Here is a 14,819-nt window from a genome sequence, read left to right on the forward strand (position 1 = left end):
CTCTTTGGCTTTTGGGAACAAAAAAGGGCGCGGCTACCACGTTTTCAGCACCGCACGTGAGCCGAAGAGGTCGCGTGCTGCTGGGCGTGGGGTGGGGGGACGTTCCGTCGGGCTGTCACGCCCGACACGTCACAAGAGACGCGTCACATTTCCCGGGACGCGGATGTAAACAAGACTTTACGGTGCGACTTGTGCTGCGTTCACGTAAACACTGACACGTAATCGCAAAACGTAGGGTCGGAAGCTTTACCACAGTAAACATAATAGCGCTTGCCACCCGATACAGTTCAGTGCACTCAGGTGCATTCTCGCATAGCTTGTAGGTATACAGCAGACGTACTCCCTAATGGCGGTCGTAGGTCGTCTGCTACTGTCGATACGGCTCGGCATCTGGGACATGGTGGAACGCTGCTCTGCGAAGCATTACTACGGACAAAGACGTGAATAACTAGGACACTACATACCATAAGGAGCCAACAAACAAATACACCAAGGACAACACGGCCCACACAGCTACATTGATGCCTTCAGGCAGCACGTGTGGGTTTATTGACCAGTTGCATGCAACCAAAAAGATCACGTACTCGTGACGCGTGTGGCAGAAAGGATGTTCCACGTCCGCCGCCAAGGTTTGTGAGTGGTGGCGCAGGCTAACACTCCCACGTTTAGTTCTAGCAGTAACACGTAAATATCCCAGAAATTGGCTGGGAAGACGGCGCCACGGTAGCTCGATTGGTAGAGCATCGCATGCGTAATGCGAAGACGTAGGATCGTTCCCCACCTGCGGCAAGTTGTTTTTCATACATTTTCAATTCCATTAATCTATAATTCTTTATTGCAATTAGTAAGCACAAGTAATTTCCCCTGCGTTGTCCTTGGTGTATTTGTTTGTTGGCTACTTATGATATCATTAATAAACATCGGGCCCCTCGGTTAACCCCCTTTCTTATCATTTAGGGCACTACATAGACACGCATGAAACACATACTACACTTGACGCGTCTCTATACTCCCCTTTTGTTCATGCCGTTGCCTGTATAGTACTGCTTTGCAGCGCAGTGTTCCACCATGTTACAGAATAAATACAGCACATTTATGGCATCTACAAGTGAGGGAACGAGCGGTCTCCTGCCCATGCGCGCTGGCTTAGTCTGCGTAGAGTTAGAGTGCTTAGATGCGTAGACCGTACAGCGGACTAAGCATTCCGCAAATAGTGGACGACGTTAAACACATAAACACTGCTAGAGTGCTCGAAGCCGCCAATCGTCAGAGTGTTCTGCCTGCTCTGTACGGCCCACGCTTGTTTGCTTGCCGTCTTCATAAAGCCTGTGACTTGTTCATTCACGTAACACAAATTTTGACCGATGGTGCAGAGTCCATGCGTACATAAGTGCACCCAGAAAGTGTGCGGTTACGCGGTAGTAATATGCACGGAACTGCGCGAGAAACAACACGCGGTACCCGGAGGCCGTGCCGTACAAGGAGCTGGTGCAAACTAACGTGATGCCCGCAACTTTTCATTCAAGAATTTTGCTGTCTCCCTCCAATAAAAGCACAGCGACGGCGCACTCAGACGCACGTGCACGGCCAAAGTGTTCACTAACGAAACGCATCTCCGTCGCTTATCTTTCTTTCTCTTCGGCCGCGAATCTAAACCCAGTTGCTCGAACATTCCAGGACTGAACAGATGGCTAAACGCGAGCAGTTTAGAATGATGTCTGTCTGCAGATTAAATGGTTCAGCGTTGCTTTACCAGGTCCTATTTAGCGGCCCCGAAGAAGAGCTGAGATTCATTCTTTTAGAGTGCGAGCCTTCGCCCTTCGAAAGTCGGGCGCCAAGACAACGGCGTGTCAGCCGCCGTCCTCATTAGGTCGATAGACGCTGGGAGCTCTCGCGAGACAGCTGTCAGCCTCTCACTGCCCTGCTTCGCAGCCATACTTAGTGCGGGACCTTGGCGAGAACGACGTAGTGTGTCGTGCCTCGCGGAGCGCAGACGACCACCAGGGCGTGACGTCACGAAGATGCGACGGCGCGGCCGTCACGTGCGTATACTGTGCGGGGTGTAATAAAGCTTATCGCAAACTCTAATAACGTAAATTTTGTATCCGAGGGCCCGGCTAACAGTTATGGGTGCAAAAGAATCATTCCGTTCTGCCGGTACGGACTATAGAGGTGGGCGAATATCAACCTTTTTCGAATACGAAACGAACACGAATAGTCAAACGAGGACGCGTATACTACAGAAGGAATAGTTATTTCGGTATAACTATGTACCATGCCTGTAATGACAAGTGGGAAAAATGACGGCAACCACCACGGACAATTAGGATCGGTTTCAAACGCAATATGGATAATTGTCCTTAAATGAACTGCGCGATCAGCCTCTCAACAACTTTCGAACCTGGTCGCAAACGAGATTTCCAAGAAATAATGGCTGGCGTGTCTTACGGGAAACGCTAAGCATATGGTTACAGAAAAAAAAAAGAAAGAAAAGCGAAGTTGTGAAAAAAAAAAGAAGCTCCTGAAAGATATGCGTGCCGTACGTACAAATATGTAGACCCTCCTCGCGGAGTAGTTTGCTCTAAAGAAACGAGATGGCGCTACCGGCGGTGCATTGCGCGTCGCCTCAGGCGAAAGCGCGCAAAAGAGCACGAACGCGAAACCATTTCCGATTCTAACCTCCCACTGTGCGATCAGCTCTAGGAAATGCAGCTGGGCGATCGCTAGCGCACTGTGCATCATTCACGCGAAATGTGGAACGGAAGAGGGAAGACCTGCGCAGTATTTGGGTGCAAGAATAGTGGCTGGCTCGTAGAAGACTGGAATGAATCTGTGTGGTAAGTTCCCGGATCACTGCTACACAAGCAGTGCCTCTGTTTCCGGCCCTCCGCGATATGCAGCTTTCCTCGAGAACAAAAAAAAAAAGAAAACAATAAAAATCACCCATCCGCCAACGTTGTATCGCAAACCTCCAGAGAAAGGACTTCCTTCAATCCCGTAACGTCAGCAAGTGTGTGTACTGCTCGTAACGCAGTGACACAGGAGTAGCGCCGTTTCCTGGCATAGTGAATTCCTCGCACGTTATCTATACGTATCCACCCAACACACACTCACTCTTACGCCCACTCTGTCGCTCACGTATCAAGAATAAGTGAATGGAATCAATGCGCTGAAGCGTGGGTGACGATCTACAACCTACAGCACGCGAATGTTCGAACCTGAACACTTCGTGACGGTCCAAAGAGTAAGCTAGTGACTCGCGATAACACGCCTTTGCTACAGTTAAGCTATCACAAAGCACGGACAATCTATGTTCCAAGCGCGAATTGCGCGCGGCAAGTACAAATCTACCGCAACTGATCACACCCGCGAGCGATTGGCCAGAAAATAAACGACCTAGCGACCGCACCGAGGAACGTTACTTGGTCACAAACATAAGAAACCGCCCCTTCTAAGTGATCGGCAAGTAAAAAAAAATGAAGAGCAAAAGACACCACAATCCTGATTAAATTCAGAAGCGAGAAGTTACTGCTTGGAACACATTTCGAATACAAGCACCGTCGTGTATCGTTTTGCTCGCGTCGTTTGGACAAGGCGTATCAGCTCAAAAAGATCTCGCATGACCTCTAAAGCTGAGGCCAAAGCTTCGTGTCGTCCGCTTAGCCAGCGTTTACGACATACGCCAACACAGATGTCTGCTGAGCCCCACCGGGCGTGATGCACATCCACTGTAGACACGGAGGCAGCTGAGGCAACCAATGGACGCGTCAGCACGCGATCAAACATGGGGGCGACAGCGACATAGCCGTGAAAATGGTCTATAAATGTACCCGTTGCACTGATAACGTTACAGGTTGTAGCTTACGATAAAAACCTGCTACATGACTCGACTGCCAAAACACTAAATGATAAATAAGGCTACAAGGAAAAAAGGCCGCAGGTGGTCATGTATGCTTCAGACGCAAAATCGAAAAAAAAAAGAGGAGCTTGCACCACCCATTTCGTTACTACGCTGCTTAGCAAACTTTAGTGGTTGTCTCACTTTTTCATGATTTGTGAAACTTGGTTAAGCAGACCGAGAACAGTATAACCCGATCTTACCAGGCGGTCGTTGCCAAACATTTGGTTATCTTCCATGTACGAACAATGTCGAATAGTTCATTTTCGCATCTGAATAGTTACGCAACATTCGATTCGTATTCTAAACTTCAAATATTCGCCTGCCCCTACTACGGACGCCAGGGGCGGTGGCTTGGAGGTAGACAAAGAAGCTTAAGAAGCTAAGAACCGTGAAACGAGCGATGGAACGGAAAGTGATAGGCGCAACGCTAAGAGACACGAGGACATCGGTTTGTATTAGAGAGCAAACGGGAGTAGCCGATACTTATAGTTGAGATCAAAAAGGCGGAAATGGAAGTTGGGCGGGCCACGTAATGCGATAGAGGCAGATTACTGCATCGTCTATTAAGAGCAACAAGAATGGCTCTCGATTAAGATGACTGTGGGGCGAGGCATTTGTCCTGCTGCCGACATAAAATGAGGTCGTCTGCTCTTATTATTGCACGGTCCGGTGTAGCGGCGCAGCAGAAGGCCAAGCGAGCCGAAGCGAGCGCCGAAACGACACGATGTCCAGCGCCCACGTGACCACCTTCCGCGTCATGACGGATGCCGGAAAACGAAACCGAAAGATGCTTTCATAGAAAAGCTGCTATAGTATGTATGTAGTATGTAAGCTGCTATAGTATAGTAGCAGTGCTATCTAGGGCTCTTCGAGGCTCGTCTCTTTTTAAGTGTTTCGAGGCCCAGCGCCTTCAATTAACGCACAACATGCAAAGGCGGGAATGTCACGTCAGTATACTGCCTTAACCCTGTAACGCCCAACATCCGCGTCACTATATGCTACTCTTAGTTTGTTACCTCGAAAAAAATTATGGTTTAGGCACCGAAAACCTAACGCATAGGGTTGTTGAGGTGGTGAAGCTCATAAATGCGCAACGCAAACGCTAAATGCTCAACGAAATACTCAACGAAAGCTCAACGAACCCATAAATGGTTGTTGAGGTGTGATGAAGTCTATTTTCAACTGCGGAGAGTCCGACAACCCACTTACTAACCAATTGTAATCGCTATACTAAAATAAGTTTTCATTCATACACATTTCGCCTGTCTTTTTTCGTACAAATGCACTCTCTTCGTTGTCCCAAATAAAGGTGGATAAATAGTTCGACTTTTCTTTTCTTTTCGACGTTGAACTGCGTTCGGGCTGACCACTCTGACCACTCTCAGAACAGACGACGCGGCTTTTCTCCGTCGCTGCACTTTTATCTCCTCAATTTCCACGGGACGGGAGGCTAGCGCTGCTACGTTCGCACGACGTGAAATCGGGAGGCAAAGCGTAAGCGCCACCCTCCGCGTGAACTGGTTCACAAAGTGCAGCTTAATCGAAGAGACCGACAGAGGGCTCCGCGCGATCCCGCTGACCTCATACGCCGCAGTATAGTAGCAAAATAAGTAAGGCTGAGTTACGTCACGCTCCGTCGCCCCGTGCTACGTCTCACTGCGCTGTATAGTTACGTGCAGCGCATCGGACGCTACGGGTCGCGCTACTGCTGCCAACCGGGAACAAGAACCGGAAGGACGGGTGGCATATCGTGCACTGCTAATCGAGGTGTGCGGGCCCTAGGCGCAAGGCTCAATAGGTAAGCCCTTCTCACATCCAGCTTTGGCAAGAAGATGAGCATCAATGACAAAAGAGATAAACTTTAATTACATGTGGAGAAATTAGCCTAGCAAGGCATGCCTGACATGCTACACCAGGTGAGACGGTGAGAGATTTATTTATTTATTATCCATACCTACATCACGATAAGGTATTACTGTACGTGGGGTGTGGTTACAAGATAAAATTGGCATATTGTTGAAATCTTAAGACAAACATGAGGAATAAACACCAAGTAAACGTTTAACAGTCAAAAATAATAAAATAAACAAGCATAAGGGATGAAAGAGAAAGCGTGACAGAAACGAGAGGCACCCGCGCGTTATCACACAGGCTAACATAAATGCCCTCACAAAAAACACACAATAAATATTTATACAGAGCGGCTGACGCAACCCGTAAGGAAGGATTGGCAGCACTGCACGGATTTGGTGAGACGAAGCGTAGCTTCCCCTACGGCGGCGCAAAAAAAAAAGGGGGAAAGAAAGAAAGAAACAATTAGAAACGGCAGGCAGAAGGAGTGATCTTGTTGATCGGGACGCGCGCGAAGGAGGAAAACACACAGTGACGTCGTGCACAGATAGAACCGTTCGCTGCCGCCGTTCCAACCCATCCTCGCGGCACAAGATCGCCGCTTTTAGCCGCTTTCGCGCAGAACCGCCCTCTAGCGGCATGCAGGGGCCACAGGCGGTAGTGCCCCTGGATGTCGCTCCCATACAGGAGGAACACTAACAGTGGGGGGGGGGGGGGGGGGGGGGGGGGATCAAGGAGGGCCTCCACGGCAATAAACGGTGCCGACGCCTGCGATACCCTGCAGACCTCGCGACGTTGGTGCTATATAACGCGCCCGAATGCTCTCGTACGTTTTCTGTGCCCCGCGGGGCCGAGTGGCAACGATCTTCACGGATTTTCAAAGCATCAACTGAGGCCACCTCACGCGGTCGGAGGGCGAGCTCGACCCCAACCCAGGACGTGTTTGCCTCGGACACCTTCGCGGAAAGACGGGGAAATTCGGCGCGCGGGCAACTCGAAAAAGAAAGAAAGACAAACGTAAAGCGCGGTGAAAAGGAATCGCGCGGCCCAGCCCACTCGGGTGTAGGGGATGGGGGAAACGCGAATCGGTGCCATTAAGATGTCTATCGGGGGAGAGACAGGCGTGATCGTTCCATCTACGATGACCGCAGGCAACGGAAGGCACCGAAGGTGTGCCGCGGGCTGCTGCACGCGAGTCGCAATTTGCCCAAATGGAAAGCCCTAATAGATGCCGCACCCCCCTCCGCCCCCCTCTGTAGAAACACAACCTGCTGGATCACCGCGCAGGGGCTAATCTCGCCTACGTCACTGTACATACGGCCCGGCATCGCGTATAGACGAGGCTACTCTTTTTTCCATTACTGGCCTCGGTGGGAGGCTTCATGAACAAGCGACGAACCGAAAGAAGAGATGCTCGTTTACAACTTCCGACCGCGCAGGCAGCGCGCTCGTGCGGTTTGGTTGCTTCGCGCACTATACACCCGAACGAACTCGATTGAGGTAACGGCCGAGATTCTCGCTTACAGGGCGATATGTGGGCTGGACGAGTTTTGAAAGTGAGGGAAGCTCACAGTAAAATTGATTATGAAATAAAGACTGAGGAATATGCAAGAAAGTAAGTGGGCTGGGATAGTGTTGAGGTATCTGTACAGGAAAATACAGTGATTCACAGTGGAGGATGAGAACTAGGAAGCTTACCAGCAAGTATGCGGCCTGTAGGGTGGGCAACACGGCAACGAAGAACGTCAAGCCGAAAGTCAGAGAGGCTGAAATAATCTTATGGGTGGCGGCAATGGAAAAGAAACCTGCCTTGAGTAACTACTTAAGAGGAAAAAAGGAAATCAGGAAAGAAACAATTTATGATAACTCAAAGGGAAGCTCATTATTTTTCGAAGCGAGATCAGGATGCCTTAGAACACGCACTTATAAATCGAGATATAACAAGGAAGAAGCATGTGCTTTCTGCGGTAAACCTAGGGAAACTATGAAGCATGTTTTATTAGAATGTTCAGATATCTGCCCAGCGGTTGATTTAGGCATCTCTGGTCTCCTTGAAGCCCTCGACTTCAGCGAGGGCAGGGGGAAAGTAGACATGTCCGCAGTAGAGATTAGTAAGAGGCGATTGGAAGATTAGTGGAAGCAGGGAAACGAGGAGGCGTACAAAAACAAAGTTCACAATAGGGGGTCAGAAAATTCGGTTATGAGAATTCATCGTGGTTTTTCTTTCTTTTTTGATCAAGGTAGGGCATTAGGCAGTATAATAGCAAGAGCTTGGTGGCGCAACTCACCGCCCCGTTCCGAAGGGGACGCTCGTAACATCCATCCATCCATTCCATCCATCCACGTGTTTAGATGTGTGCACTACGGCACCAACAGCCACGCGCCGCTTCTTCAACGAAAGTGAACCGAAACTCGAAAGCAATAATCATTACAGGACCGCTCCCAACGGCCTTCTTTCTTTTCCCGTCCCGAAGGCCACCATGCCATGCACGCGAGAAGAAAAAGAAAATACGATAAAAACACCGACATTAAGCGCCTCGAAGAAAGGCCGCGATGACCGCTGCGTTGTAAGCCCCGTGCCACGACGATCGCTGAAGCAGTAAAGTCATCACGACCATATAAAAAGGGCCGTCTCAGTCATCGCAAACATCTATAAGGGTTTATAACGGTGCTTGCGCAGTGTGTCGCTAACGGTCTTCGCTGGCGTCCGTCAAAGGCCGGCAGACAGCGACGGGGCAAACACGCCAGCGCACGGATAAATAACCGACCGTGTAGACACTGCGCGCGAACGTAGACGCAAAAAAAGAAAAAAAGAAAACCTGCTCTGTCATACAAACAAGCAACGCGATAGTATATACGTCGGCCGGTATCAGTTAGCTGCACCGGATCGTACATTAGTATCGCGTGCGCCAACAACTCCGGCCACTCTCCCCCGCCCCTTAGTTTTTATGACGCAGCCGATGAGGCAAGACGTAGTGATAATCGCGTCGCACGGTTTTTTTTCTAGAGAGAGTCGCCGTCAATTTTGTGTTGCTTCAACTGGCGTGCGCTGCTCTGGGACACGGGGATGGCTCGCAAACATCCGGATGGCAAAGAACGCCGCTGCTCTGTTTACAGAAAGATGCCGACAAGTGATAAGAAAGTGCCGTCTGTGACACGGGAGGAGGCAAGGTGTCGAGCCCTCCTGTGCCTCAAGAACGCGAACTGACAATAGCAATAATATTAACAACGTCAAACGGGCTACAACGTATGCAGGCGTGTTTTAGCGGTCCCTCTCGAAGCTTGCCTGAGTGTTGAAGAAAGGAGGATTCATTGTTAACTTTAACGTAACTAACGGGACGGAGAACATGACCGTTCGAGTTCCTTTCTTTAATTCGTGCTATCACATTACGCAAGCGCGAAATTGAGTCCCCGCTTTAACGGGAGAAGTCACTCCCCGCTAATGAAATGCCGTTAAAGCTCCGGGATGGCTGAGAGCAAAGAGAATGTTGCTATTTCTAAAGCTGCCGACTGCAATTATTTCCCACGATGCATATTTAGCGCGCACCAATCACTGACACGCAAAGCGATCGGATACTGTGAACGTGCCGGACGCTAAACGCGCATTTGTATGTGGTCGAGGTTGCCCCACCGTAAGAACCGAGCATACAAACGGGAGCATGTAACGGGCAACAGACGAAAACGACACTAAAACGTGGTTGCAATTGAGATTCCAGTTACTCGGCGCACACGCAATAAAGTGTCATCGCTACTACTAGGAAGTTTCTCGCGCAAATGATACGTCTCCCATCCCATCACGCTGATTATTACGCAACTGTTCCTTAATTTGTTACGTTCGGTCGCCGCGATAGAAAGATAAGTAAAACAAGAACCGGAATCTTTGTATCCGTTTGCTGAAAATCGTGATGCAAAGCGCACAATGAAGGTGCCGTATTTAACTGCACCAAGCATCCTCGATGACAGTCGCGAAAGTTGCGGCGTTTGGGTGGTATCCCAACAGCGTCGACAGATGTACGTAGATTAAATTACATAGGCGCGCAATAAATACGTGAGTGTTACAATTACGACAACGTTATTTTTCTTTTATTTTACCGCTAATCAAGTACACCACCCAAGACAGGATATCTCGCTTTCTCTCTCTCTTCCCCCCCCCCCCCCCCTTTCTGAAGAAGCGCTTAACCTTGAAACGCGACTGGAATCAAGTTTCCTTCTTTTTTTATGGCGTTCCCGACTAAATCTCGTTCGGCGCATTAAAATTCGCCGCGGCACCGCAGTCGCCATACCAATGTCACGAAACGATCAAGGACGTGAACCGAGAAAAACCGTAAAGCCTTCCCGGAGCGCGAATTCCGAGCCGACGCTACCGCGAGGTCGACTTCCCCACTGAGCGCGAACATTCGGTGCGTTGCCGAGAAGCTGCCTACGGGACGAACGAAAGTAGCGCCCAACGGAAAACGAGCTGGACATCGCGACGCTCTTTCTCGAACCAACAACAATGCTACATTCTAAAGGATTGCCCGAAGACTGCAAAGGTGACGTGGTCAGCAGCGTGCTGGCATGACCGCTCGCGACGACGAGCAGACGTGGAGCAGACGACAGATGCTGCCCACGCCAGAAGAAAAAAGAACCCGGCCGCTCGCCTGGCGGCGTTGGAGTTGCTGTGGTAACGCTATGCTTGAAAACAACCAACGACAGCAGCGGGCGATAGAATTAGATTAAAGGGAAAACAGTGAACACGGTGCTCACCTCGTGCTTTAACGGGCAACACGGCTTTCGAAGGGGCGGGCACGCCGTCGATGAAGAGCCGGCTCGGCGGGCCGAAGTCGTCCCAGCCGCCGAAGAGCACACAACACAGCACCACACGCGCGGAGCGAAAACACTCAAACGCGCACCCACTCTAGAGCGAGGCAGGAGGCGTCCGGGCGCTCGCACTGCTGACGCTGACGTCTGCACGAGGGTCGGGAGGACACCTACACGTTCACAGAGCCACGGGAGACGATGCAAATCGCGCGCACGGCGCGGCGAAAGTGCAGCGAAAGCTGGCGGCGTAGGGGGGGTGTTAGGCCTAGCGAGCGTTCACGGAGCGCGGGGCACGCTCGCCGTCGACGAGCAGCCGGCACGCACTGAGGGACAACGGCGGGCGAGCAAGCGGCCGTCGCGGCGGCGTCATCCACGGAGGCGGTGCCGACCGGCCGGTCGCTGAGAGGGCGCCACCGTACGGAGCGTCGCGTCGCCACTGCCGCCGCCGCAGCTCCGGTGGCGGTCCGCGCCGTCTGCTTCCGCACGCACGCAGCGAAGCAGACGACGCGCGGGTTTTTGGCGCTGTAGCTACGGTCTGTTTGCGAAACGGCCGATTCGCGAGCTACATTTTGGCGAAAGTGGGCGCGCTGGCGCGCTCCATTTATTAAATTCCGATAAGAGCAGCAGCGCGGCTCGAGGATTGACTTCCTATACGTCGCAGAGGCGGAAACGCGGTTTATGAAGGAGGCAACGACAAGAGCAAGGCGATTGAGCACCATGAAGACAACGCGGAAAAGGAAGTTCGTATAAGACGTAATAAACGGAAGGCAGGTAGCAGTAAATGGGCTGCCAAGAAGCAGGTCGTCAAGAAAGTCTCTAAAACGTATCGAAGCAGGTCGAAAGCGACAACGCAGCTTAGAAACTTGAGTACTTACCAAAAGAGAAAAAATTCCCTATTCGCGCTCCACTTTAATCAGCCAGTTCGAGAAGTTCTTCGCCCTATGTTAAAAACTCTGAAATTTTGCCCGCTTGTTCACAGAGTTATCGCGAAAAAAAAAAAATAAGGGATACGGTCAACTCTGCATGCAGAAGTTATGCAATGATCATGATTTTTTGATACTCAAACGACTCTAGTTGAATTTCGCACACATGATTTCATGCATCATAGGAACGCACAAGCATATTGAGGCACGAAATGACAAAGACGGGTAAAGTGGTAGCCGACAACTTTTACTTTAGCAAGTGTATGCTGTTGTGTTCTAGAAAAATAACCTCGGGAAGAGAAACAGAAAAGAAGGGCCAGTGAGGTTTTCAACTGGTTTGCCTCTATTCTGCGATTAAGCCTGGGGGATGTTTGCTCAATCGTCCGGGAAGTCCTGATTGAGTCGAACTGTCTGGCCCGTTAAATTTGCATCTCTCACTTTATCTCTATTTATTTAGCACTTTTCAATTAATTATTACTCATTGTTAGCGTTGTTCTCAAATTAACACGTCCTTTTGCCTTTCCATAACATTTACTCAATATGAGTCATAAATATATCTTAAAAGGAGCAAAACTTAAACAAACCGAAGCATCATGTTTACAACGATGTAATTCAGTAACAAATAAATCATGTTACAATTTCGTGAACAGTATCTATTCAACAATATGTAAAGCTGATAAAATGTATGCATTATACACCGCTCTAAAGTATGCCGCTAGGTAATTCCTGGTTACGACTTTTGCCTCAACATCGTAGATATTTAATGCTATTCCATAAGCGGAAAAGTTCATGCACCCCTTGCGGCCGCTCGAAACGATCTAACATATGCTATTTGCAAAAATGCGATACCTGTTTATGGTGCAGAGCTGCAGGTTTGTAAACTCTTAGCTACATTTTTTTAACAACTTGCTTACACGCGATAATCTTTTCTGAAAAAAAAAAATACCTGAGGTACTGCCCCATATCAAAGTTCCGCCGCATTCCGGCGGTAAAGATAAGCTTTATGTTTTAGAGGTAACAGAATTAATCGCACTCGATCGAACGGGCCCTTAATGAGATCATTTATGCGTTTTACGTGTTTTCGAACAGGGGAATCGAAGTTCTCCCAAAGCTAAAGCGCACTATTAATATTGTTCACAAGAATAATATAAATGTCGTTGTCCTTCCACCTCATTTTGAAAAAAAAAAACTGTGACGTGCATTTTTCTCTTCATTTTATTTGAAGTATTAACCAACTCATACTGTTGCCACAATCAAGTTTTGCTTTTTCTGCAAATGTTCAGGAGAAAGCATCATTGCCTGTAAAAACGCGAGTAATCGTTCAAGTGGCTTCTCCGCACAAGGACTGCTATTACAGAGAAGCCAGCTTTAACAAACGCCTTTTCTAACGCCTATATACTCGTGGCAAGGGCCGGGCAGGAAACACACGAGAGGGTGCGGCGTTGGTGGCGTCGTCTTTCGACCGGGTGCGCAGTTGGTGCGCAGCTGTGAATGAATATTTGCGGCTGATAGCTGCACGCACCATCATCGTCTCAATCGCGTGGCGCCCTCTATCTGATGACATTTGAATACCTAGTAGTACGTACATGTAACGATCGATTTCGAACCAACCAAGTGAATCACTTTCTCCCTAATGGTACGCAATGTAGTCAATCATTTCGCTCAAGAATGAGAGAGAGAGAGAGAGAGAGAGAGAGAGAGACTAAGGACAGGCGCACAACTTCGTAAGATGCGTGCGCCGCCATCTCCGCTACGGCGATCGAACGAACTAAGCATTTTGCCCTGAAAAAAAAAAAGAGAGAAAACGTGTGAGGTATCACAGGCTGAACCCCAGTTTAAAACACAGTCCGAACCATCGGCGCTCGAGTTTTATCTACCCCGCCATACGTGCGAGGCGGTGAAGCACCGTTTCTCGATAGCGCTGTCGATGGTTATGACGACGACTTTTTGCGAAAATGTCTCGCGAAACGCCGACACGTGTTGATCCGGACCAAGGAAAGGAGGCGTCCAGCGTGAACTGGCCGCGGTTACGGCCGAACCGGAGCCATTAAAGCGGCCATTACTCGGATGGCCGCGCGACGGACGAGCTTATCCAGCTCGGCGACTCGCCGCGCAGACGTGCCGAAGCCTTTGCTAAGCCTTGTCCCGCACTTGGAACGCCGAATCGAGCGATTACGAGCGTCCGTGCGCCGTTCTGTGTCAACTGGCGTTAATCCGCTGTGCCTGGGACCACCGAAATATGTGGTCGCAGGTCAGGAAAACAAAAAAAGAAGTGTAGTAGATCTTTGTTCGAGAAATCGGTAGAAAACAGTAGGTTCCTTAGGCATGAGAAGGGTTTTGAAACGAAGTTCTTCCAGGACTGGATCCGGCGCTTATTGTTAGTTGGACAATGCGCCATCTGCGAAAGCGGTAAATACTTACTGACCCCCCGAAATTCTTCGCGCAGTGCGTGGTTTCAAAAACCACACGGCTGACTGGGAATATCCAACATCTTAATAAATAGATGCCTTGTTCGAAGCTTTAAACAAGTTTATGAAAGGCCTCAGAACTCATCTGGTATACCTGAAGTATAAAGTGCTTGGTGCGTTTTTTACTATGTATGCCTAAGCCCAAGAAATAAGGGGCAAAAAAGAAAAAAAAAACATTCGTTCGTTGCTCAAGCGCAATAGAAGTTGATCGCATTTTGGTGTTTATATATAGGACAAAATCGTAGGTTTCTAGAAACTAATAGAAAAAAACAAAACATAAAAAAGTTTGACATTTCGCTATTGTTTTTCTGGGCTATGCAAAATACCTGTAGAATGCGAGCCTTTACCACTGAACTATAGTTTCTTTTTGATTCAGTAGAGTTTCTAGAACACTTACAGTGGGACAACGACCCAAATACGAAAAGAAAGAAAAATAATTTAAATATGGGAGAGTACTGGTGCAAAAAAAGAAAAGAAAATAGAGCTTTCACTTTTTCTTCTAATGATCAACCTATAAATAACGCAAAAGCTAATGAAAATTGACTTCTCAAAGAGTACTTTATCAGTGTCCCAATTTTTGCTGCTTCTCTTTAGCGTCCATTTGACCTGACTATCATGGTGGCATGCGCGTCCACTTTCTTCACAACGCGTACGAACGGGAGAACGAAACTCGGGACCCACCGCGAAAGCCGGGAGCGCGTGAGCAGGTCGCCCGCGGAAGTGTGTGTGATTGTGTGCGTGGGTGTGTGGGGGGGGGGGGGGGGAGGGGGGGAAGGTGCTTCCGAACGAGCCGCCCGCTCGGCGAGCCAACTGGATCCGAAAAAGCGTCTCGCGTGTGAAGCTACCCGGGGGGGCGGGGGGGGGGGGGCAGACTCA

At 49.4% G+C, this 14,819-nt stretch overlaps 1 protein-coding gene across 1 annotated transcript in view; it reads right to left on the reverse strand.

Annotated features, from left to right (window-relative positions):
* LOC126517558 (protein O-linked-mannose beta-1,2-N-acetylglucosaminyltransferase 1-like) overlaps positions 1–10,893 on the reverse strand; it is a 294,129-nt gene extending 283,236 nt beyond the window's left edge. Inside the window, exon 1 of the mRNA XM_050167309.3 lies at positions 10,499–10,893. The gene's annotated coding sequence lies outside the window, so the exon portion shown is untranslated. The remainder of the gene's footprint in view (positions 1–10,498) is intronic.
* Between the last annotated feature and the right edge of the window lie 3,926 nt (positions 10,894–14,819).

Source organism: Dermacentor andersoni, chromosome 11 (assembly GCF_023375885.2).
Source record: "Dermacentor andersoni chromosome 11, qqDerAnde1_hic_scaffold, whole genome shotgun sequence".
NCBI lineage: Eukaryota > Metazoa > Arthropoda > Arachnida > Ixodida > Ixodidae > Dermacentor > Dermacentor andersoni.